Source organism: Plecotus auritus (genome assembly GCF_963455305.1).
Source record: "Plecotus auritus genome assembly, chromosome: 5".
Lineage (NCBI taxonomy): Eukaryota > Metazoa > Chordata > Mammalia > Chiroptera > Vespertilionidae > Plecotus > Plecotus auritus.
In genome coordinates, this window is record NC_137776.1 from 164,497,013 (window position 1) to 164,523,351 (window position 26,339).

The window sequence follows — 26,339 nt, forward strand, 5'->3', positions numbered from 1 at the left end:
ATATATGTAGAGAGAGAGAGAGAGAGAAACATATTATTGTTTTATAACAGGAGTTTAATGTATGAGGCACGTTGGTGCTATCTGGAATCAGACATTCTGAGTTCAAGTCCCAATGCGTGTTGAATGATCTTGGGCAAGTCACTGACCTACTTTGAGCCTTGGATTCTCCTAATATAAAACTGAAAAAATAATCCTCATGTCATAAATTGTTGTGAAGGATGGATTTTAAAAAATGAAAGTGGGAAATGCTTTTCGAGATCATTTACAGATCTCAGAGATCCCCATTGCTGATCCGGAGCATTAGAGCTTTTCCCAGCCTCCAGACAAAACGCGTGCATCTTCTCTTACACACGTGGTATCTCTTTGCCTGATGAGAGTTGCTGTTCCTGAGTTGTTCAGGTGACAGCTGGAGATATCCTGGATTTTGCAAATCTCCTCAGTGAATGGGACCGGAGCCATCCACTAGATCTTAGCTATGGGCTACAGTCAAATAAAACTGTAATAACAACAATCACTATTGCTTTTCTTTTTCTGTGTTATATACTTTAGCATTCAGTTCTGATATCCAGGGAATTAATTTGATTGCCAAATTGATACTATAATTCCATGTTCATGACATTTAAAAAAAGTCCCTACTAATTTCAAATTCAGTGCTCTGTCATAAGTCAAATGAGAACACTGGCTAATCTCCTCTTTCAATAATAGGAATAATTCCATGTGAACTCAAAAGGACCAGAACAATCAACTCTGCATCTGATCCCTGAGATGCAGAATAGTGCTATGTGTCTCCATTTATAGATGTAAATGTGAAATAAAAGCAGAATTATAATTTTCCAGGTGAAAAGTCTTATATTTTCTTTGTCTTTTTTTTTTTCTTTCTTCTGATCCTAAACTTATAATAACCATTCTAGATTGAAAAACAAGAAGAAAAAGATGGAGGAAAACCCTAAACATTCCCAAGGAACAGAAAATGTTGATATATGGAACACAACTAACTCCTCTGTTAGAAAAAAAAAAAGATGAACTTAAAGTTATCAAAATAATTTAGAGAAAGCATAAAATTATTAAATGGCTGACTAAGCTGTTCATTATTGTTGGTCATGTAAAGTTACAGGATCTCATTTCTGGGAACCCTTAGGAAGGAAGGGAGAGAGGAAGAAAAGGCAGGAGAAAGAAAAGAAGATAACTGAGTTTTTGGGTCAATACCAGCTCAAGGAAATCTCTCTTGCTGGGACAAGCAAATTGGATGTAGTAGAAATTGCCACACAGAGGGATTGAGTAGGTTCTGGATCTTCAATAACTTTGGTATGGAATCCTGGGCAAATCACTTTTCCTTGAGACCATTTTCTCATCTGGAATACATCAGTGGTTTTCCAGTTGTGCTTCCGCAGAACACTGCTGCTCCAGGAGCTAGATTAATGAGAAATGGTGGTCTCTATATAATTCACAGAAAAATAGAGTGAAGTAAAATGTTCCCCCGTTGCTATAGTTTAGTTGTTTATATTTCTTTTAACAATTCCTACACTGGATGGATTTTTCTGAGCATATATAACAGTTTCTTTGCGTTGAGATATCAATAAACAACATTTTCTTGATTTTAAGGTCTTGTCTTCCACTTTTAAAAAACCCTTGGCCCTACTGCCACATTTCAGGTAACTGAGTTCTAGCACACGACAAAGGGAACTAACAAGCAGCAAATATATAGTAATAGAAGAAATCATGCTTAGATTTTTAACTTTTAATAATTGTTGCTGATTTTAAAAATTTGTTTAAATAGTACTCAATTGTGTTTTATCATGGGTACATATTTTGGTTTTGATTTCCTGACCTAGAAATCTGTCTTGACTCCAAATTTAGAGCTTGTCCTTCATTTATGCCACCTCACAGTAAAGCTTACAGTTATAGACTCTCATGTTTTCTCTCTGCATTTTTAAAATCCTCATAACAGCTCAGCCAGCGTGGCTCATGGTTGAGCGTCTACCTATGAACCAGGAGGTCTCAGTTCTATTCCTGGTCAGGGCACATGCCCGGGTTGTAGGCTCAATTCCCAGTGTGGGACGTGCAGGAGGCATCCAATCAAGGATTCTCTCATCATTGATGTTTCTATCTCTCTCTCCCTCTCTGAAATCAATAAAAAATATATATATATTTAAAATCCTCATTACAATCCTCTAAGTATTTAATTATCCTTCTTTCATAGATGTGGAAACTGATGCATCATGCCCAATGTTGTCACTGGCAAGAGCAGGAGCTGCAAACTAGTAAGTAGATGTTGATTGCTAGATTTGGTTTTGTCTTTGTTCTAAACAGTAAATCAATAAGTACTCAACACCTGCTCCTTGAAATGGGCAGATTTTCAGGATAAACATTAGAAAGATACTAAAGAATAAACTTGTTCATTCCAGGCACTTAAAAAAACATGTAATCAATGAGTAACTTTTGTGAAACACCTGGTTCTTAGCAACTTGGTGGGAAATCAAATTCCAGGGTTGGAGACAGGAAGGGTGTATGTAGATTCCACCTTATGGTAAAAAGGGCAGCTAACATGAAACCTACAAGGGGTCAGTCAGGGGTGATTAGTGGATGCAAAGCCAAGGCAGCTTGGTGCTGGTAGTTATTACTCAAAATCCACTGGGTGTGCTAAGCTCTTAGCTGAACTCTGAAGCTTCTTTGGGAAATCAAATTAATATATACAAGGATGAAGGTGTATGTGTCTTAAAATAATGATGAATACGTTTGTTTTATAAACTGGACAAACATTTGGTTTGGTCAGTCAGGCTTTATGATCTGAGAAATTTTGTGTTGGCAAAATTTATTTGCAAAATTTACAGCTTTCTAATTGCAAAAGAGATATATTCATTGTAGAAATGTTTCAAAATCTGAGAACAGTGAAATCTGAGAACATCACCTAGGAAAAATTAGATCACCTGGAAAAAACTATTAATACTTTGATTATGCTTTTCTAATCATTTTTCAATGCCTAGATACATACACACATATTTACAAATATGAGGTAATGCTATATATGCTGTTTTAAAAACTTTTCCCTTATCAAAACTCATGTATTTCCATATGATTTAATATTTCTTATAGAATCTAATAGCTATATAGCTTTTTTATTACATAGATGAACGTAAGTTCTTGTTGGGTGTTAATGTTACAATGAACCTCCTCAAATAGTAATTTTTTATAACAGTCATGAATATTTCTTTAAGACAATTTCTAAAAGTTAAATTACTGGGTTAAAGACTTTTAATACATCTAGAATAACTGAAACTTTTCATAATCCCACCAACTAGATCGTCTATTTTTCCATATCTTCAATGACTGGAATTATATCTTCTTAACAACTAGGAAATATAAACATATATATGTGTGTGTGTGTGTGTGTGTGTGTATATATATATATATATGTATATATATATGTCTATACACACATACAATATATATTTCTGCCAGCTTTTTCATGTAAAAGAGTATTATAGCTTTCATATTGGCCATCAGTAATTTTTTTTCTTTTTTAAAATCACCTTTTTTTTCTTTTTTAAATCCTCACCAGAGTATATTTTTTTTTATTGATTTTAAAGAGAGAGTAAGGGAGAGGGAGAGAGGAAGAGAGAAAAAGAGAGAAAGAGAAAGAGAGAAACATCAATGTGAGAAACATAAATTGGTTGCCTCCCGTAAGCATTCCCACCGGGATCAAACCTGAAACCAGGGTATGTGCCCCAAACAGGAATTGAACCCAAAACCTTTTGGTGTTTGGGATGCTGCTCCAATCAACTGAGTCACACCAGCCAGAGCAGTAATTTTTTTTTCTAATATCTGGTAATATTTTTGAGATCATAGTGGAATTCTACATTTGAAAATATGAGTACAATTTAGGAGACCTGGATTTTGGCCTTCATTATACCATTAGTGCTAGAAGATCTTAGATTAAATCATTCAATCTCTTTGGTCTTAAATTTCCTGTTATATATAAAAGGTACTCAGAATGCCCACTCAAATCTTCCCATGATTCCTGAGAAAAGCAAATCAATTATCTTTGTGTAAAACAGTTACTATACCACTATTTTATTAGCAGTATTAATAAGCTCTTTGACACACATTTATAATTATCAGACACATAAAAGTAGGTTCTGTCATTTAACTTTAAATGTCTTTAAGTAATTAAACAGATAATTGACAATTCAGTTCAAACAAAGCAGTAGACTCCATAGTGAATACTAGTATATGTATATAATATACATACATATGGTATATATATAGTTATATAACAAATTATACATAAATTCCACGTTTTCTCAATTTTTTATAGTAAGTCAATTTACTAGTGACACGGAGTATTTCCTTTCAAGGGAATTTTTGTGTGTGTGCATTGTAAAAAATTATCAGTGTTTATAATTTTGCATGTAGGTCTTTTACCTAGCATTAGGCCATTTTTCTATTTAATTACAAAATCTTCATAAACAATTTTAAACTGCCTAATGTGTCATCATGGGGATATATTATTTACTTAATTATTCCTCTTACCTTAATCACATTATTTTCAATTACTTACTTTATCTGTATCATTTTTTTTATATAATTCTACATTTCTGTTTCCTTAGAGGTGATTCTAAGAGGAGCAGTTAAGGGGACAAAAAGTGAGAGCATTTTAAGACTTTAAATATGTATTATTAAATTGTGCTACAAAAGACTGTATTAATTTTTAATTTCTATGGAGAATATATAATGAGAGGGCTTAATGTGAGGGTACACAAGCCATCACTGGGCCAACATATTTTTTTCAAATTATAAGAGTGATTCATGTTTGTACACAGAACAAGAACTTAAGAGAACACTCTTCCCTCAAGCCCCCAACCACCACCTCTCTCATTCAAGTATACTACCAGACTGTTTTTTAATTTAAAAAAGGTTTGCATGTAAATTTTAACAATAATGTATTTATTTTGATGCATATTGGAAATGGATATGTAAATAGCCCATCAGACCTGTGCTTTTATGGGTATTATTGCTTCCGATGAAGCTAAAAAATTTTTTTAAGTTGATTTAAAAATAATATATATTAAGCAAATAAAAGTGCAAGTAGTATGAAAATATGTTTTAAACTGTGATATGAGAATAACTTTAGGAAACTGCCATGGAGGGCTAGCCTCTGGAGCTGCCTGCCCCCCACAGCTGTGTTCTGGACCAGGTCACATCTCCTCTCTGCGCTTCAATTTGAGTGCAAGTCGTAGGCATCTGGAAATACCCATCTTTCTGCAATAAGGGATGTCTCAACAAAGGGCAATATTTCAGTTGAGTTTTTCTCTTCTGATTTTTTGGTTAATCTATTATAGTTTATTTAAGCTTGCTCTCTTTCCTAAAAAAAAAAAAAAAAAAAAAAAAAAAAACTTCTCTAGTAAGTATTTCCTGTTCAATTATCAGTTAAGAGAAGACATTGGCTTTAAAATGAGATCCCAAAATTTTATCTTAAAATATTACATCTCAATAACTCCATAGGAGAAACAGAAAATTTCAAACTAAGCAGTCTCTTTATTGGCCAAAACCTGTATTGCTTTTGAGTAAGTAAGAAATCTGAAGTTCTATAGCCAAGTGATGAGATTTTAAAGCTAGTGGTTCATCTTTGTGTTCCTAGTATTCAGTTATGAGTATGTCCCACTGTAGATGCTAGACAAATAGTCAATGGATGGATGATATGCCACATGAATGAATGTTCCGTATTACAGTAACTAGTCTAATAACAACTGTAAATTTACCTCCCACCTATGGGAGATTTTTTTTTAAATTTTTAGAACATTGTTATTGAAACATCTTCTTTGGTATCCAAAGGTATATATACAAAGATTCATACAGAGGAAGTTTAGTATGTTATTGGAATTTCTCTTCTTTTGGGAATTGTTCTGAATTAGGAATCATCCACCTTTGTCTTCTTTTAGTCACTTCTCCCTAAGATGGACACTAGTCCACTAGTTACATGTTTGAAATGGGTTTATGAGAATATACTAATTTTTTGGTAAGGGATCAGAAGGTGTGCTAGTGACTTCACTTTCTTGATATTTGCAGGGTCCATAATTATGCAATTTGGAGTTTTCAGGGAAAAAAAATTCAAAGACTGAGTAATTTCCAACAAGAGTAAAAAGTCTCAAAAATTCAAAATTTTACAAAACATAATAATAGTTTTGGCTGGTGTGGCTCAGTTGGTTGAGCATCATCCCGTGCACCAAGGGTCGCAGGTTCAATTCCCAGTCAGGGCGCATGCCCAGGTTTTGGGTTTGGTCCCTGGTCATGGTTTGTGTGGAAGGTAACCAACCTATTGATGTTTCTTTCTCTCTCTCTCTCTAAAATCAATAAAAACATATTTTAAAAAAAAAACAACCACAAACAATAGCAAACAAACGCCAAGTGTAAAGACAATATTAAATTGCAAAAAACAACAGGAGTTTTATATAGGCAGGAAAATACCAAGTTCAAGAGATATGTCCCAATATGGTCCAATGTTTAAGAATTAAATAATTAAGACTTCTGGAAAAAAAAAAAACCCACATATTCTCTACTCACCTACTCTTTATTTTGCTAAAATCATCAGCTTGAACAGTTTTCCAGCTGGGATTTAGAAAGTGGGATTATAAACTGGATTTTTTTTTTTGGGGGGGGGTTAATTTTCAGGAAGCAAAGCTTTTCCTTTTTTTTTTTTTTTTTGATAGGATGTAAAAATTGAATCAATAACACCGGAACACCTAAACATTCTTGTTTCAGTTTAAATTCTTCTTAATACAGCCTCAGGACCTACTCTTTTCCTTCCTGCAAGTGATAGGAGCCGCTTTTCTCTCCATAAACACCTTTCTTTAAGAGATTTGGGTGTCTTCTTTTCCTAAACCTCTAAAAATCAAAATGATTTATAGACTATCTCTATCCTGCTAGAGTTGGGCAAGTAAGTGGATCATATTTGCATGGGTCACTCTGATTATAGGACTTCACTGTTTCTTGAACTAAAATTTCAAGATTTATTATTCTATTAATGCTCATAAAGTCACTCTTTTGATGAGCCATAATTTTCCTTTATGAGGAGTCTGTATGCCACTCACCCATGATAAGGGAGAAGAAAGTCCAGACTTCCAACATATTCATATTTCCTGGGTCATTAATAAAGTCTTGAAATCCCATATGACTCCAGGGGTTAATGGCTTAGAGTACAGTAACAAAGGCAAATTTCACCCAGTCAACTTGTCCCCATGAGACTTCCCTCACATTTGTTGGCTGTGTACAAAATCTAAGCTTTTCCATTTTAATTTAAAAATTTAGAAATTAACCCTCCTGGTGGAGAAGATAACCCACCTAGGAGGCTTGCATTATCTTTGAGAATGTTCTTAGGGAGTGAAATAGCAGGAGGTGTGAACTTTCTTCTGTTTGTCTTAATGGTCCGATAATGGCAAAACATAATTACTGTTACTTAAGTGCCAAGTTTATCAAGATTTTCAATAAAATCTCCAGCCACCAAGCTTTCCTTGACTGACCCAGCTTTTATTTACCCAATCGCTTTACTATCATTTGAAAGAAAACTGCCCTCAATAAAAACAAGCAAGCAAACAAAAGCCCATTCCGCAGCCAGGTTTAATTTATTTCAATTATTTTAGTTGGGCAGTTAAGACATTTGTGACTCCAAAAAAAGTCGAAATATATATATTATATATATATATATATATATATATATATATATATATATATATATAGTCAGTAATTGAAATATTAGCCTTCCCACCTTCCAAAAGCAGGGGTATGCGGGAGTTTTGTAGTAGTTTGCTTCATGGCTTTGGGAAATCAATTTGCTTCTAAAGCAGAAGGTGGTCTTCTCAAGACCATCCTATATTTGGGATGGAAACTTAGGCATTGTACCTTCCCCCCAATGCACCCACATGAGCAGCCCGAAAGCCACCTCTCTCCCCATCGGTCTCCGGATCTCCTCGCTGCCTTTGTCCCTTCTAGACGTGGAGGCTTGGAGAGGAGGTTTGGTTTCCAAGGATTGGAGCGTTTGAAGGGCGGGGCCATCTCCAAGTCCATCTCCCCTTTTTGTCCTCTCCTCCTGGGACGGGAGGGAGGAGCCAGGTCCCCCCGCGGCCGGGTCGGGAGCTCTCTATTTCGGTCGCTCGAGGTGAGTGTGAAAGGGCGGCAGCCCGTTTAATTGCAGCGCAGGTTAATTTCTGGAGTTCACCGCGGCCAGTCCGCCCGCCGCTTCCCGGGTCTTTGCCAAGAGGGTTTATGAGGTCGGAGGCGTGTTGGGGCGCGCTCATGTTTTCGCGAAAGGCTCCTCCCCAGGGTTCATTCCCCGACTGCGGGAAGTCCTCCGGTGCCCCAGGAGCCTCGGGTTTCCTCTGACCTCGTCGCTTCTTCCTCCCTCCCCTATGCTTGGTTCCCTGCCCCCCCTGCCCCTGGGGAAGGGCGGCCCCCATTTTAGGATTTCCGACCCAAGCCAACCCAGAAGGTACCTTCACGTCGATGAAGATTTTTATCACAACCTCCAAAAACCCAGCAGTCATAGGAGCTTTCAACCTGAAATGCGCTTGTTATTTTCCCCATGCCAGGCTTTGACAGAAAAAGTCAGCTTTTTATTAAAGACAAAGAGGTAAATTATCAGCCGGGGCACTGAAAGGGACGGCGGAGACCTGGCGCGTTTCTTCTCGTTGCCACGAGGAATTTATGGGGGAGCGGCGGCCGGCGCTCAGACACCCCTGGGGTCCCGTGGGGGAGGAGCTCGGGACCGAAGGACTTCCCCAAGTCCCTGCAGGCACCTGGAGGGAGAGTCCTCCCAGTTCTGCACAAAGCCAGGATCCTTTCAGTCCCGAACAGCCGTACCGTCCTCCACTCTCCTTTCTCTTCTCTTTCTTTGGACTCCCGTCTCCCTCTCGTGTCTCGGTGCTTTCTCCTCCTTGTTCTCCTCACCTACTTTTTCTCTTGCCTCTCCTCGTCTTTCCTCCCCCCCTTGCCCCTCCTTTCTTCTCCACCGCACGCGTAGAGTGTCATTTATTTATTTATTTATCACCCCCGCCATCAACACCCTTTTAGGGCTTCCAAGCTTTTCAATGTGAGTGGGAGGAGAAAAGGGCAGGAAGTGTTGACTCGGAGGGGGGTGAAATCGTGCCTCTGGGTGAGAGATTCTGCCCCAGAATAAACGATTGGGAAATATCTAGGAAAAGGAGGATTCAGATCTGTTTATGACACGCCGCTTTCCGACAGAGACCAACTCCGCGCGCGTCTCCTCCTCCTCCCCCTTTATTGTATGGGTTTATGGATACATCTTCCTGGACTGTTGTTTGGAAGGGGGAGGAGTGAGTATTTAAAGAGGGCAATCTTGCCCTGGATCCTCACCACCGCGCCTTCTCCACCGGATGCGCGCTCCCCAATGCAAAGGAATCCAGCAACATCCCCCAATTCAGACACGGACAAAAGAAACTTTAATTAAGGTCTCTGCCCCGCGCGCTGCGTGTTTCTCTCTCCCCAGGCTGTTGATGTCCAACTCGAGGATGCGAGAAATAGGTACAACCAGCCCATGCCCTTGAACTTCAATTGCTCCTGACTTGCTGTATTGATTTTTATACTGTAGGCACTGCCCCCACCCTCCTCGCGCGCGCTCCCCCCCCCCATATTAAATTAAAGCCTTAGGAGATGCCCCACCTGGTTGGGGGTGGGGACCCACTCCTTTGCAAAAGGGATAGGTCAGAATGATTTGGGGAAAATTACACCAAATAAAAAAATCAAGGTGTGAAAGCTTCTTCTTGGCTCTCTTGTCTTCAACACCATGACACCTTATCATTAGGAGCGCTGATTGTTACTTTCCGAGCCTTAGATGATCGGCCAGAAAGTGCAAACAACGCGGGGTTGGAGGGTGTAAAGTTATTTAAGTAGGCTTTTTTTTTTTTTTCCTTTTGGTGCGCCGTCAAAACATTTCACAAGTTAGGGAAAGAAAGTGGTGGTTCCGAGGCTTGGAATGATAGGTTCTCTCCCTTCCCCATCCCCCTTTCCATATCAGAAAAGAAATAAAATGCACAATGAGCCTTTATTTCGGGGGAGAAGACTTCAAAATACGTGCCAGTAATGGACAATTTGAGCTTTTCACTGGAGATACACCGCAAGCTGGAAAGGGATTAAAAAGCCCCACGTGGTTGATCTGGATTTAGACTTGCAACCTCTAGTTCCCCATGTCTGTTCTTTGCAAAGATTGGCCTCTAGATGGATGCGTGTGAGGGACTCTCTGGGCCCTGGGCTCGGCCTCCGGGGCAGGGCTGATGGTGGGAACCTTGTGAGCCACGGGATAGGGTCCTCACTGGGGGCTTCCTCTGCTGGCCAAGGCGGCCGGGCGCCTTCAGGACGCGAGCGCGCACGTCTCAGCCCGGCCGCCGCGCTCCTCGCACCGCCTTCTCCGCAGGTCTTTATTCATTTCATCTCCCTCTTCCCCTTCTCCTCCTCCTTTGCCTCCTTCTCCTCCTCTTCCTCCTCCTCCTCTACCACCACCACCACCTCCTTCTCCGCCGTCGCCACCTCCTCCTCTTGCATCTCACTGGCCTGGCTCTGTGTTGCTCTAAGTGACAAAGACAATGTCCCAGCCTTAACTTTGCAACCACCTTGCCTCCTTCTGGGGTTCAGCAGGGGGGAGGGGGACAGCAGCCGCAGCCTCAGCATCTCCTCCAGCTTCTCCTTCTGCTCTTCTCCAGCTCTTGGATAAAATTCTTCCCCTTTATGCCCCCAGCCCATTTCCTCCTTTCTTTCTTTCTTTCTCTTTTCTTCCTCTCCTGCACGTTGTTGTTATTAGAAAGGCTTCGCGCACCCCCTGGTGCTCCGGCGTTTTGTGTGGCAGGAGAAGATTGTCTTCCTTCTCTCTTTCTGTCTTGCTTTCTCTCTCCCTCTGGTTGCTCATTATTCAGAGAGAGACACAGAGGGAGGGAGAGAGCGCGCGCGAGAGGGAGGAGAGGAGAGAGAAGAGGAGAGGGGAGAGAGAGTGAGAGGGAGAGGGAGGGAGGGAGGGAGGGAGAGGGAGAGAGAGACGGATATCTCAGGTCATCTGCAGCTGCAGAGTCTGAGGAGCCGAGGAAGGCAGGGAAGATGGCGATCCTCCATTGCTGAGACCCGGCAGAAGCACATGAGACTCCCAAACAACTTCCACAACAATAACCCGAGCAGGAAGAGGAGAAAGAGAAAGAGGATAAGGAGGCGGTGGGGCTGGAGAACCCGAAACACCTCCCGGCGCCGGGACGCTTCTTCTGTAAGTTACTGCAATTAATAGACACCTCGGGGTGGTCCGAGTGCTCCCGGGAGGAGAGCGCGGGGTGGTGGACGCACAAACGCGCTCATTCATTCGGCCAAGGAGGGTTGGTGGAGCGGGAGGAGAGGAAGTCCCCTGCATGGACTGGCTGTTGGGAGAGAAGAAGCGAGAGAGAGAAGAGGAGGAGGGGGAGGAGGGAGAGTGAGAGGGGGAGGAGGAAGAGGAGGAGGAGGAGAAGCGAGGGAGGAAGAGGAGGAGGAAGAGGTGGAGAAGGTGGTGGTGGCAGTGGCAGTGAGGTGGCTGTGCTTTTCCTGCTGGCTGCTCTTCTGCTGGGGGCAGCGGAGCGCTGTGGCTTAATTAATTTCGTGTAGTTCTATGGAGAGAAGAGAAAATGAAAGATGAGTGAGAAGAGAGCTGGAGGCTTAGGACGGATGCTCCGAGCGTGGGGACAGGAGTAGGGGCATAGAGGGGGGTGGAGAGCGGGAGGCGACCTCAGCCAAGAGCCAGAGGGAGCTAGCAAGGGGCAGAGGAGGGAGCGCTCCGAGCCGCCCCGACCTGAGCCGGTTGACCTCTTTCTTTCTCTGTCCCTCTCCTTCCTTTCCCCCTCTCTGTCTGCCTGTCCCCAGCCCGATGGCAAACCCGTGCGGATTGGCACCCCCCCTCTTCCTCAGGTATTTGACTCTCTCTCTCTCTCTGTCTCCGAAGTTGGGATGCGGGGTCGGGATGTGTCCGGGGGGTGGCTGCTGCTGCTGCTACTGCTGTTGGTGGTGCTGCTGGTGAGGACAGAGGCCAGGAGCGGGGGGCACCGGCCGGGTGGGGGGCGCAGGTCCAGGAGCAGCTGAGGAGCTATCTCCAGGCTGGGGGTTCAGAAGCGACTGGTGGAAGAGGACAACGGTTTCAGGAGAGGAGAAGCCATTACATACGCTTGGCTCTCCTGGGGAAGGGAGAAAAGAAAGCAGGGGCCTGAGGGTCCTCTCACTCCTGGTGCAGTTCCCAGGGGTCTGCCCTCCTTCCAGGCATGAGGGGAAGCCACAGCCGCCCCCCGCCCCCCCATTGGAGCAGCCCCTCTCTTTCCCTTTCTTTATCTCCCTTGTCCTCCATTTGCAAGCTGTCTGCTTTGGTTCCAGTCCAGACTCCAAAACACAAAGCTCCTTCTCACGTTCATTCTCCAGGCTTTTCACCATTCCTGAAGGAACCCTCATTTTCTTTTCATTGTAGCTTCGAACCTACAGGGAGGGAGGGAGGCTGCCTGGAGTTTCTTTCATATTCCTCCCCTACCAAAAAAAAAAAAAAAGTTTCATTTTTAAGCACGCGCCTGGGATGGGAAAAGACCAACCAGTTGGGGCTTTCTCCCAGGGTTGGGGGGCGGGGGGAGCTGTGTCTGAGTGTCTGTGTTGGCTGTTGGTTTGCTTTGGTTTTGTTTCTGGAGGTGGCTTGCAGGTTTTGGAGGAAGTGACTAGTTTGGTTGGGAGCTGGGAACTGAGTCAGGTAAGCCCTGTCATGTTGTAACTCCACCAGAAAATGGAGGAGAGCGAGTTTCCAGGAGACAAAGCTGAGATGAGAAGTGTTTGTAGAATTATGGATGTTTCCATTTTGAAGCTCTGGTGGTGATGGCTGGAGGAGGAGGCTTGCCTGCCTACTCCTTCTCCCTTTCCTGGGGGAAGTCTTGTGGTGGTTCCTCACTGTCTATTCATTACACAAGGAAATGAGGGGCTTTTAAGGGCTGCTCAGATTTTTCTCCCACCAAAGGAGTGCTTTCACAAGTTATTGAGATGTTTGTTTCCATTTTAAAGTAAACTTTTGGATTTTTTTTTTTTTCCTTTTTGAGTGGACCTGAAGGGTTTTGACCTCCTTCAGGAAAGGCAAGGCGCAAAGCCTTAAACATTTTCCACTGAGGTCCTCGCACAACTTTCAGCTGCTGCAGATCTCCTGAAAGTCACCGGGAAATGGTGACTTTCCTCATTGTAAAGGCGGTGGTGCCCTCAGCTGAGATTATGGAGTTCTGGGCTTGGCTATCATCAGGTTTTGATGCATTGCAAGACTTTATTGTCTGGTTTGGGTTGATCTCTGGGGAAAAACAAAACAAAACAAAATAAAAACCAACAACAAATCCTACAAGATCTCAGAGGAAGCCTTACTGACACCAATTTCTCCAGGGTCCACATTTCTCTTCAGGTTGTTCCATGTGTGTGTGAGGCCTTCTTTTAGTTCCTTTGTTTTCCCCCTTCCCTTCCATCCTGCTGGTTTTTTTCTGTGTTCTCAAGTACTGTGAGTCTCCACAAATATCAAATGTCTTCTTAACAGTGTCACTATGGAAACAAAATTTTTTTTAAAGATTATGTCAGTTGAGAAAACCTATGTCTAGGTCTCTACACCTTTTTTAATTGGGGTGAATTTATTAGTCTTCTAGGAAGACATTTTGTGAGGATGATGTGAAGAAAGGATCTACCTCAGTCCACACACATTGATTGGAGTTCTTCACAGATTAGTTCTAGAGAATGTATGTAATTGATCCAAGTAAAGACCTAAATCCTGAAATGCTTGAGGATTTTATAAAAGCCAACCATGAAGATGTTGCTTTTCCATTAGGTAAGGTAGCCATCTTGAGGATGAGGGGAGATGTTGGAAGAATTTTAGATGGACTGTTGAAGATAGGTGAGGAGGGCTCCACGATGGAATGAGAACTTGGAGGAGATTCAGATCCAATTAATGTATTGTAAGGAAGCTGATTAGACCTTGTTTCAATCAAGGAGGAAGACAGAAAGGTACCAGCTTCAACACAAACAAGGAGCACATTGGTGAGCGACTTATACCAGCTTTTTTCTTGTTTTCTCATTATGTGTCAGATTTGTGTGCGTGTGTGTGTGTGTGTGTGTGTGTGTGTGTGTGAAGTTTTCTGTGTCTACAGTATTTTTGTGCATATTGAAGTGGTTTTAGATTCCAGATGCAATTATATTCTGTTGAGTAGCTGGTAGCAGTGTCATTCAGTGAATGCACAGTGCTGTATATGACAACATCACATTTTTCAAACCAAACTGTTGTGTCACTAATTGAGGGTTATTGTTCTTCTAAGGGGTGTGAAAGGAGAGGGGGAAACACATGGTTCTTTAGCTGATAATTGTCCCTGGTCAATGAAGTAAATCCTTGATTTTTGCAGATGAAGATGTGTGGTTTTCAATTAATGTGCATGCTCATTTAAAAATATTTCTCTTCAGATCTCTGCGTCTTTATTCAAAACCTAGGCCTCTCCAAGAGCACTTTAAAGATCTTACATGAAATCATACCTTTTATTATTCATTTTTGAATGTTATCTTTTGATGCCCATTGCTTTTGCTCTTAAGAGGAATGTCATCAATGTTTTATTTAAATTTCGTAGTGCATGTTAAGATGCTGCATGCTCAAACTCAGAAGTTCAAATGCAATGGAATAAGGAGTTATTTGGGAAAGTAATTACCAGATAATTTTGCATCTAATTTACCAGATATGTTTATGTAAACACAAATACATTATACATTGATCTTGAAGCAAACTTCCATAATATCTTTTTTTGTTGAGGACAACTGCTTAATTACTTATTTCAATTGGAGGAAAAATCTGACAAACTGGTTGCCAGTCCAACAGTTTGACTTACCACATTTCTTTACTTTGCAACCAAATGTTTTAGTGTTTTTATAGACAGTCTTATAGAGATGAGCTTTCTGGAAGGAAAGAATTAAGTGTCTAAAAGGCATTTTGGAGTTTGAAAAAATGTTTTATTAACAGTTTACCTAACAGACCCATCCCATCTCTGAGTCCCTTCATCAGTATGGGAAGTACCATAATATTAAACACATGGTTTCTTGTGTTTGTCTAGAATATACACTTGAAACGGGACAAGTATCTTGGATAAACCATTATGAGAGAATTAAAAAGAGTGTCAAGTTGAACATTCTCATTTGATGTCAAAGCTCAGAGATCCTTTTTGTTTTTGAGGCATCTAGTGGATGAGGCTCATTATGCAAATTTTTGCCATAACTAATATATCATCAAAAAAATCATTCTGAAGAAGTATATGTGAGCTATGATACACACTCATTTAAAAAATATTCTTGTTGGAACTTTGTAGTCCATAATATCGCTCATATTGGATTTATGTCCATCTGATTCATTGATCACATTCCCTGAGGACTTGTTTCTTCCCCCACTCTTTGGAGTTAGAGACAACTTTTAAATAAACTTTTTATATATAAATATATAAAATCTTTCTAAGGAGTCTTCCAGAAGACAGTAGGGGAAAAGAAATACAACCCTACTAATGGACTTGAGCACTTGTGGTCAGTTTTCCTGAAAGAAAAGAATGGTCAAGTTGCCTTGGGAAAGAGTTCTGTTTTTTGTGTGATGGAGTTTAATAGAGTCTGGTCTATCTTGAATTCTTTCCTGGTGTTGAGTGGGGTGTTTTTGTTTTTGTTAGTGTTTTTGGTTAAGGTAACCTTACTTACCTTCCTTGTGGTGTGTGCTTCTATCAGACTTATAGTTCACTGCCTTATGGGATAGAGCATTGACAAAGCTGTATTGAATGTTTCAAGTTGATGACTGGAGAACAGAGGTGCTATTTCACAATACTACACTCACAAATTAGGAAATACGTAAATAATGAACTCAGATTGCAAAGGGTCTCACAGGAGTGTATAAGTGGATGATTGGTACATGGGAACTAAGGAAATTCAAAAGTAGTGGGGGAAAATATTTCCAGGATCTATCACTAAAAATCTAGTGAACTGAGGGGTGGGGGATCACTGTGTGTGTGTGTGTGTGTGTGTGTGTGTGTGTGTGTGTGAGTGTGTGTGTGTGAGTGTGTGTGTGTGAGTGTGTGTGTGTGTGAAAGCAAGTATCTTTGGTGAGGTTCAGATACTTATGAAGTTGGTGGCCTTGACAGAAACATTAGCTGGTGACCTATTAATTGATTATGAGAAAACAGAGAGGAGAAGAGATAGTGCTAGAACAAAATTCCTCTTCTTGTGTGATATGCCAAGACATCTGGCAGATGTTATGTTGGGCCCTAAGGAATGGACAGTTTAATTTTAGCCCTAGCAAGGAAATGGGAAGTTCTAAGCTCTTTTAATAGCACAAGTCACAATTCTTAGTTTAGGGAAGGTTACTTAAAAAAAAAATAAGAAAGGAAAAGAAAAGAGGCATTTATTATAATATGAAAGAACTCTAGGGAGCACCCAGATGAAGCTGAGGTTTTGGGGTGATGGACAAAAATACTTCCCAAGTAGAAATTAACATTAAAAACTGACAAAGAGATACCTTAAGTGATGAGTATTAAGTATTTAATCTTCACCAGTTAGAACTTATAATTGAGAAGCTAGTTGTTTTGTGCCTTAGAGAGATCATCAACTTCAAATCTCCCCGCCCCCCTCTGCATTTTACTGAAGAGGAAACTGGCACCAAGACTTGAAGTGACTTGCCCAAGGTCAGAAAGTTCAGCTGTAACAAAGCCAGGCCTACAACTCAGGTCGGCTGACTCCCAACCCAGTACCCTTTCTGCTGCCCCAGTGCACATGATTATAGCGGTTTGTGAAACACCATCTCAAGACACTAATCATACATTAGTGGGGCAGTTGAATTAGTGTTAGTTGAATTTCACATGTTGGGGAACCCTGGCCTGGACATGGTTTCACTTACAGGAGTGACACTCCAGAGGCCATTTTATTCGTGTGACTTTCAGTCAAGTTTTAGCGATTGGGTTTGTAGCTGTGCTTTTCACTGTCCTCTTCTCCTCTCTAGTTCTGTCACCCAGGGCTTGGGAGTCCTTTTCAAATGCCCTTCTTTGGAAGTTTGTCTGGGTCAATTGCAGCTTACAAAAGTGCCCACAATTGGACTCTGAGAACCTATTTTGCAACATGGTACAGACTTAAATTGGCTTCTTTCAGAGGTGCCATTTTGTAATACTAATGAAAGTCCAAGAGAGTGAAATCTAGTCTAAAACAATTACTGGTGATTTTCTGTACTCATCCAGAAACGTGACCTCCGTGTACCTTCTAGGAGCCCAATTCTCTCTTGCAGACCAATGGCTAGCTACTTCCCATTCCCTGCTCTACACAAAGGCACCCTTAAAATGACTTTTGAACAACAAGAGTAGTATTTAACCATGAGAGAGAGAGATGGGTCAGTACTTTAGGAAGGGTGAAATGGGTTTCCATTTCTGGTTCCTCTTGGACAAGTGAAGGCAACTTTGCAAAGAAGAGTGATGTTTGGAAGTTTCCACATTTTCTAAGCTTCTTCCAAACCAAAGCATAAATACTCAATCCAGGAGGCAGTCTGGAGAAGGTAGTACTGGATGTGGACTTCTGGCAGGAACACAGTTAACGCTATAAACAGTTGAACCTCAGTGTGGCATTCCTCCAAATGAGTTGACTGTCGAAAATAAAATGTTCCAGAAGAACTGGGAGAACAGGAAAGAAGTTAAAACAGCATGGTTTGCATGCCAGTACTGAAAGGGGGAAAAAAGTTGGGGAGGTGGGGTTATTAGAGAAAAGATAATCCTAAATTGAACTGTCTCCTGGATTTATGAGACCCACGAGAAGAAGTTTCCAAAGGGAAAATGGATTTTTATGCTTTAGATTGTGTTTGCTGTTGACTAGGAAGCTCTTCTGAATCTTTTGTCCCCTTGAACTTTGTATCTTGAGAACTGCACACACTGATAAATAGGAAGTCAATTGGAAGCGTTTTGGATTCACATTTTCTGCTTGGAAATACTATCATCAAATTTATCTACTTCCTAAGGGCTCTTGTCCTCAGCAGTTGAAGCATACATAAGATTTTTAGTCTTTGGATGTGTGGCTCCAACACAGAGTTGGTGTTTTGAGGGTTTGGAAAGACAAGTAGCGTGGGTATGGTACAAGAGGGCACCAGTATGGTCTCCTGCAATTGCATTGTCTTTTAATTCTGGTGAGCAGATTACGTGGTGTCTTCAAAGCATTCCTACTAATTCCTAGCTAGCTAGAGACCTTTTTTTCTGGAGTTATCCTTGGATGGAAGGTTTCTCTTTGTGCCAGGTCATGGTTATTTCGGTGTTGATTTTCTTCCTTTCATGGGTTTGCTTGTGCAGTTCATTGCATGTTGCTTCTGGATATTAATAAAATACTTCTGCTGTGCCTGTCCACATCTTAACCCCACACTTCGTTCAAAGAGCAGAGTGAAGGGGTGAAGGGAAGGTTGATGGTTACTTGTTTGTTCAAGAATAAATTCTTGAGGTGAAGATCGCTTAATTCAGAAAGTTATTGGGTAGGTTTTTGAGTAGACTTTTAACAAAGACGATGCAAGGAAAAATTCTATTAGGAATCAATGGATCCTGATTTAAATGTTTTAGGATCACTTGGTTGGAAATTAAGCATTTAACCAAGATGAGTAAGCAAGGACTTACCGTTGACTTCAGATTGGTTTGAGCACAAAAGAAGCTGGAGGCCCAGGCGAGACAACTGTGTCAGAAGTAATTAAGCCCAGGATTTGTGGAGAGGCTTAGCTGCCACAGAGCCCAGCTGGGGGAGGCCAAACTCACTCCCTAAGCCCTCGTCTGGCCAGTTGAACCAGAACATGAGCTAAGGCCTTCAGATTTTGGAATTCTTCTCTTCCCTGTTCAGATTTAAGAGAGTAAAGTCATTATTCTTCAGTTTTGCTCATGTCAGCTGAGTGCTTCTCGCTGGAGCTGGGAAATGCCAGGGGTCGGGGGAGCTGATTCCTCTGAGGGAACATTTTCCCTTTAACACTACAAATGTGCCTATAACATTGTACTTATTACTCAGAAAATAATTGTGCAGTGGCACAATGTGGGATACTTGAAAGATGTTTGCTGCACAAAGGTTCCAATACTCACCTGCAGATTAAGAAATGGGCTTATAAACCATCTCATTTCTATTGTTAATGAAAAGCTTTGGAAGGCACCTGTGAATTAGAGCTCCAGCTGCTATCATGGTAGGGGAAGTTAGGCCTTGAAAGGATACACGGATTAGCCCGTCAGAAAAGCAAACAGTAGCATCAGCACAAGTAGAAAATAGACAGGGTTGTTAAGCTAACAGAAAAGTAGGCTGAAGCATTGCCATAATTACGTGGTGGAAATTTGCTGGGAAGGAGAGACTGCTTGGATGGGACAAGGAAAAGGAGAGAGGCAGGGGGGAATGATTGACAAGTGAAAATAGAAGAGGCCTGTCCACTGGGAAGAGCCTCCAGGAAGAATAAAAGGCATTGCTTTTAAGAAAACAATAAAGCCAGTGGAAAAAGACCTTGTAATTTGGTACCTATTGCATGTGAAATATGAAGACCAGTGCTCAGACCCACATTCTTAGGTCTGTTCTTATTGTGAAAAATAGAATTGGGCTTGGAAGACAATTTATGTGACTTTGGGGTTACAAATACAGCTTTTCTGATAAAGGACAGATGGAAGGAGAACTGGGTAAGTAGGCCTAGGTGGAGATTTTCCTGGAAAATGAATGAAGTAGAGACTAGAGCACAGCAGTAAATAGCTGCATTATTAATGGGCAGAAAATGTGATAGTCCTCTCTAAAGTTATCCATAGAGCTTCTCGACCTACGCTCTGGGTGTTACAAGAAATGAAGAACCAAGACATGCTTATTTCAGAGGGGAAAGGAATAGACCTATTGTCCAGTTTGGGCTTAAGCCATTTGCTTCAGCCACGCATCACAGGCTGCTCTGTCAATCCAATCCTGGCATTTTAAAATCCAAAGTAAGGCCACTGTGGTCTAGAATGTTTAGCTATTCCAATCCCTAATTACATCATCCCTCTGTGTTGTGACCAATTGGTTAGCAATCGAGCATCAATCACTCAGCCCAGATTGGACCTGATTTAGGGGTCCTTCATGTGGGATAAGCCCTAGCTGGTTTGGCTCAGTGGCTAGAGCGTTGGCCTGCGATCTGAAAGGTCCCAGGTTCGATTCCAGTCAGAGGCACATGACCAGGTTGTGGGCTCCATCCCCAGTGGAGGACTTTCAGGAGGCAGCCGATCCATGATTCTCTCTCATCATGGATGTTTCTATCTCTCTCTCCCTCTTCCTTCCTCTCTGAAATCAATAAAAATATATTTAAAACAATTTTTTGAACACTGGGTTATAGACTAAATATGGCCAAAAATAGATACCAGGTGGATATTATGCAAAGATTTCAATTACAAGTAGTTATCAGACAGAAACTTTTCTTCAATGGTTTCTATTTTAAATGATCTTCTCAGAGACTATTTATTATTTAGTAATGATAATTGGGGAAGAAATCTGTATGGAAGAGACAATTTTCATTTGAATGTCAGAGTTCATTTGCAAGAGCTTCTCTCTTCTGCTGTCAGTTGAAAATTGTTTCTTCTAATATTGGGTAAGATTACTGTCTGTAAGGAGAATAAATATGATTGCTTCCTCAAAAAATGCTGCCAACTCCTCTATAGAGTGGGAAGACCCCATGGACCTTCAACAAAATGCTATTTCTCCTCCTGGAGTGACTAATAGTTCATATGAATACTAGGTGATGCTTATTTAACATTTAATATGAACCAGAGACTGTTCATACGGTAGAGAAAAACTGACGTTTGGGAGGTAATTTACCCAAGGTCATGGAGCCACAAGGTGTGGGGTTGGGGGAATTACCTCCTGGCTCTTGGCTGGTGGGAACTGGCCTTGGTTATTACTTAGTATGCTAATAGCTTATGTTCCTGATGGTTTATCTCTTCCAGTTGCTTATGCCAGGAATATATCCTAGTGTTCTGGAAGGAAATCTGAGCATAATGGAAAATTAATTGTGATATATTAGTTAATATGAGAGGTATAACTTACTGTAATAGCTTGACAAAGTGTGTTTAACTGAAGAGTACCTCTTTGTGTTCTTCTGAGTTACACAGATGGGGCGAGGGGAGGGGGAAGCAAGAGACCATGTAGGAAGAAATTTAGAGAATAACTATTTTTAAATTGTACTGTGTCAAGCTTAGTGCTGCAGAGTAGTTATACATTTCGATATTTAAAAAGAGCACCTGTCGTATGGCAGGAAGATATGCTTTATGACATTGTTTTTTTAATAGAGAAGTATCTGATTTTTTGCCCCCTTAGGGCCCCTTTTTGAAGGTCTCAGTGCCGTGCTGGCTCTGGTGACCGTAGACATGAGAAGGTTTTTCAGAAGCCGCATAGACATATTTGAAAATTAGTTCCATTAATTTTGGGAAAACAGTGCAGATACTCTTCAAAGGCTGGGTGCGAGAGTCCCCCACGCCCTTCAGTGATCACCATGTGCTCTATTTAGATCATGGAGACATGATGAATGTTTTGGTTCTATTTGCTTCTCCCTGAAACATCACAGTACAGTAAGGAAGCTGCTGTTCATGGATGACCACAGATGCCTTAATAGAGTAACAAGATGTACTAAGGGAGATGGAACAGGTCCAGATATCCCTGTGATATTTAGGACAGTAGCTTCTCTGTAAGACAGGGAATTGGGCATTAATTGCTGAATAGACTCTTTAACCTCGAAGCAACTAGTAGTCGTTTTTATAAAATCTTAATTTTGTTATGGAACTGTTCAGACAGACTCATACCCAGGTCCTTGTAGGAGGATAAGCATGTGTCCTGTATGTAATGTGTACAAGAAGGCCACAAAGTCACCCATTTTTACCTGCCATTCATATCTACAAAACTTACTAAAACCATTGTTTTCTTAAGATATGGGAAAAATTGCTCAGAAAAAAATAACTCCATAGTTGAAGAGAGTAAAATTTAACCTATATGAAGCATGTGGTTGTCCAGATGGGATTTCTAATTTAAGAGCAATAGGGACTCCACTCAGTCTTAGGTAGCATCAACTGAGACCCGAGTCAGTGGTGCCTAGCCATCTGAGTCACTCCCTCACACTAGCCTTTCTCCAAGACCAGCCCTCTGCCTGCTTTTTCAGCCTTCCTCTCACTTCTTTGAAGAGAAATCTACCCAGACTACCCTCAGGGGCTTTGCAAAAAGTGAAGGTAAATTGGGTCTTCTATCCATGTGCCTGCAGTGACACCCAGTTGGGAATAGGACATTGAATTTGAAAATACACTCATGAGAGGTGGGGTAGGAGAGGAAGCCTCAGAGCATGTCCTGGAGGTAAATGTTTAAAGTTTCTGTACTTAGATCCAGGGGAGGAAGCCTTCATTCCACTCAAAAGAAAAGGAAATCACATCTTCAAAGACAGATTCCATTGTAATGTGAAGAAGCACATTGTGTAGCTCACATAGAATAGCGACTCTTTAAGAAAGCAGAATTGTGTCCAGAACTTATATGGAAGTTCTCGTCACTCATTCTTCTCTTGGGGGGCGGAGAAGTGAAGTGGTATTGAAGAACCAATGTCAGCTGTCCCTGAAATCCATCCCTAACCCCTTGGTGGACTCAAGAATCTGAGTACCTCACCCATTCTTTCTCTGACCTGTGGCTGTAGCTTGTTAATATGAATGAACATCACCCATAGACCCTGAAATTAGCAAGTGTTAAATGTTATGTATTTATTAGGGGGAAAACGATAATCTAGTCAGTGGGCTTAATTAGGTTAGAATTGCCCAGTTGCTGCTTCATGATAATTATATTCATAACCCTGTTTCTAGACGTCAGCTACAATTACCAAAATTGACCCCCAGCACAGGTAAGTGTTAGCGATCTTTTTTGAAGCAGCTTCTGAATGGTGGTGAATTTCCAATGTCCCCACTGCCCCCTTTCCCTTCTCGACACCTCCATCATTTCCCCACATTAGTGGAAAGGATGGTGGCAATATTACTTTGTCTATGACCATACACATATTGTGTAGCCTGTTGTCTACAGAAAAAAAAAGTTCTGAGAGTCGAATGACTGGAAAACATTCATAAACCAGCAAATAGGAATCTTCAGCCATAAAAATCCAAAATTGGCTGGATTGTGTCTTTCAGCACATGAAACCTGCTCAGTAGACTTAATGTGATTCATTTGAATAAATCTTTTACTTTATAAGGCATAATCTTGAAAGGGAAAAGAGAGTCATCTGTGTTTAAGATACTGCCTTATCACATGATCATTAAGGTCTAAGGAATAAAGAGGGGGAGCTTGCCACTTTATATTACCCTCTTTCCCCCAAATTTATGACATTTGCCGCCAGTGTATTCTCACAGAAAAGGAACATGTCATTGCCGAGGATGCTGTTTGCTGTTTATTTCCCAAATGAAGTTAGTGGCTTCTAGGAAATACAAACAGCAACCTGTGTCAGAAGTGGACATGTTGGTGTGACACAGTGAATCACTGGGTCAGATTGTCACTTGGCAGCCTTCCCTTTCTGACATGCAAGTTATATGGGGAAATAACGCACGTAAAGTTTGCATGCCAGGGCTACACTTCAATGCAGTTGAACTGTCTGAAGAACAACTAGGAACTTGGCTGCCGTATATGTGGGTGTATATGTGTACAAACGGACAGATAGATATAGGTCTGTGTGTATACATTTGTAAATGTACGTGTGTATATATTTTCATCCATGGTTGGAAATCTGTAAGCTGAGGATTGACTTCAATTATATGCAGATTTTTGACTGTGAAGGCAGTTGCTTCCCTCCCCCTTTTCAGGGGTCAACTGTGTATATATTCTCCCTGGGAGAGGTACTTTATTTTTTGTTGGAACATCGGGAGTGCAGAGTTCTCCGTATTTCTGGGTGAACATGCATCTTTCAGTGCAGAGGTCTTCATTAAGGAAGTAACGTGTGGTGGGTGGAGCACACTCTTCGGCACTATACAAGCACAGGGTGAAATTTGGCTCTGTCCCTTCCTAGCTGTAGGACCTTGAATAAGTCACTTAACTTCTCTGCTCCCATGATTTCCTACCCAGTGAAAAGGGGATAATAAGAATCTGTAGAATTAACATAGACCTAAAAACTATTAAGTGTATTAGGTCCTGGTTCATAATTGGTACCTGAAAAATGATCGTTTCTTCCTTCCTCTCTGATGGAGAAACTGAGGTCAAGATCTTCTCCCAGGGCTTTGCCAGATGTGAATTCTTTCATCCTTGGTCTTAAACTCAGTGTTGTGAATCCTGCCTGATTAATCTTGTACCATGTCTGCCTTAACTGATGAGTAGTGCCCATTCTCAGGTAGACTTTTCCAGCTTGCACTCTATAGCTGATGTGTGTGTGTTCAGTAGGGATTTGTGAACAACCTGAGGGTTGATGTCCTCTTAGACAAGAACATGTACGTGGTAACAAAACCTATCCCAACCTTGCAGAATGATTCCTTGAAGTCTTGTGGGGGAACAAATTTTTAATCACTGAACTTCTCTGAGCTTTTTTGGAAGAAAGATGTTATTACTGTTCCTATTGTCCGGCATCATTCTGGCAAAATGGCTTTGCTAAGAAAATTTACTTACTGCAGTGAAAATACTGGCTATGCTGTCTTCTGAAAAGGTTGGGTGCCTCTTTGGCTTCCCTCATATAGATAGGGCTGAGCCTGTTTGGAGGCTGTCTTGTGGTCTTGCTGAGAATTGCTCTGGTCTTCTCTGTGCAAGTGTTTATTTTAATAGTCCATGTCCACTTGGTCTTACCAACGTACTGTAATATCAGATGCTTTGAGATCTCAGGGTAAGGAGGCTAATTTTAGAATGCCTTCAGGGTAGATGATATTTCAAAATGTGAAGTGGTGTTGATAGGGCCTAACAGGACTTCTCTAACCTGGTTTGCTCCAAGTCAGAAGCACATCGGTGGCCTCCCTGGTGGTAGAGTGTGGTGGTGGTGGTGCTGTTAGTGGCAGAGAAAGGACGCGCACGTGATTCTTCGGTAAAACAGTAGAGTGATCTATTTTTCACCTGTTAAAAACGTTACCCAAGAAGAACTATGTATGTATTTATTTTGAAAATTCCCAGAGACAAAGGAGTTGTTTTTAATTATAAGAAACTTTACAGTCACCACTTTAAAACCGTGTCCAGAGATATTTGAGGAAGAGAGAAAGAGACATGCATGTACTTACTGGGGTTCAGATCTCTAGGATGATTTCAAGTGAGAGATTTTTTGGCCTCAAAGGGTGGAGCCCCAACTAAAGGAGTGGAGAAGTAACTTTGGGTGTGGTAGTGATTATAATAATCTAGAGTTCCCTCAGTAGAATAAGAAGTGTGGGGAGATACAATAGTATCTGAAACTATGACTTCCTAGGATGTCTGAAAAGCTCTGGGAGTGGAAAGATTTTTCCCCCCGTTTCCTTGGAACTGAGGGCTATTTTGGGAGTGCCACCTTCACAAGTGTTCAGTTCTTTAAAATTGTGGGGTCCTTCCTTCCTTGTGACTACAAAGTAGTAGAAAGGTGATTGGCTTAATTTGGGTCAGGCTCCTGATTTGCTCCTAGCCTCCAGTTTATCCTTAAAAATGGAATTCTCTCTGGTGAAGGCCAAGGGGCATTCATGTATATAAAGCACCCAGCACCCTGCCAGGGACCCAATAAAGGGCCACCTCTGCAGTTCATTTGCAGTAATCAATTAGTGGCCATCCAGCGCCTCTGGTGCAGATGGCTTGCTCCTTGCCATTCATCTGCCGCCTGGCTTTGCACGCCTCGTTAGCAGTTGTGGGATGATGATAGAGTTGGAAAGAACGTGTTTTATAGGATTGTTATATTTAAGAAACATGTGTCCCTTCATCTATTCATCAAAACATTTATTGAGCGCCTTTTGCCTACCTAGCTGGCCTGCGGTGTGCCTAGGTGGTCGAACCCAGGAGATGTTCCATCTCTGTCAGTTGTGTTGGGCTCTTTGTTTTGGTAATTGGGTGATTACGACGGAGATGGTGTTCTTAGCCCGCATTCAAATAGCTTGGAGCCTGATGCTGGTGAGCTGTGGCTTAAGGCGGTGGGAAATGGATCCCTCTTTAGATGCATGCATTTCTGTGTCTTTGTTTGTATATATTTACAATATAATTTGCTAAGCATGTAGTCAGTGCTGCTGGGGGACGTAATCTGGCAGATCACTCATTTAAATATTTACTCCGAAATATCTTGTTCTCTGTTGGTGTGAAGTAGTAGAGTTTCCAGTTATTTTTAGGTCATTTTCATCTTAGCAACCCTGTTGGAGATGAACCAGACACAC

The 26,339-nt window shown here is 41.4% G+C and overlaps 1 protein-coding gene and 1 pseudogene across 6 annotated transcripts in view; one reads left to right on the forward strand and one right to left on the reverse strand.

Annotated features, from left to right (window-relative positions):
• Positions 1-10,749, reverse strand: part of LOC308248359 (ferritin light chain-like) — a 63,256-nt pseudogene extending 52,507 nt beyond the window's left edge. The window contains exons 1-2 of the transcript in view: positions 10,504-10,749; positions 8,487-8,583 (exon numbers count right to left, since the gene is read on the reverse strand). The product of the transcript in view is annotated as a ferritin light chain-like (transcript). The remainder of the gene's footprint in view (positions 1-8,486; positions 8,584-10,503) is intronic.
• Positions 10,750-11,031: 282 nt separating this feature from the next.
• The window catches only part of ZNF462 (zinc finger protein 462), a 134,239-nt gene continuing 118,931 nt past the window's right edge, over positions 11,032-26,339 (forward strand). For 4 of the 5 annotated variants that reach the window (XM_080667228.1, XM_080667230.1, XM_080667232.1 and 1 more), the window contains exon 1: positions 11,032-11,257. The gene's annotated coding sequence lies outside the window, so the exon portion shown is untranslated. Of the gene's footprint in view, positions 11,258-11,883; positions 11,929-26,339 lie in introns of all 5 variants that reach the window. The other variant, XM_080667229.1, reaches the window with a different exon arrangement.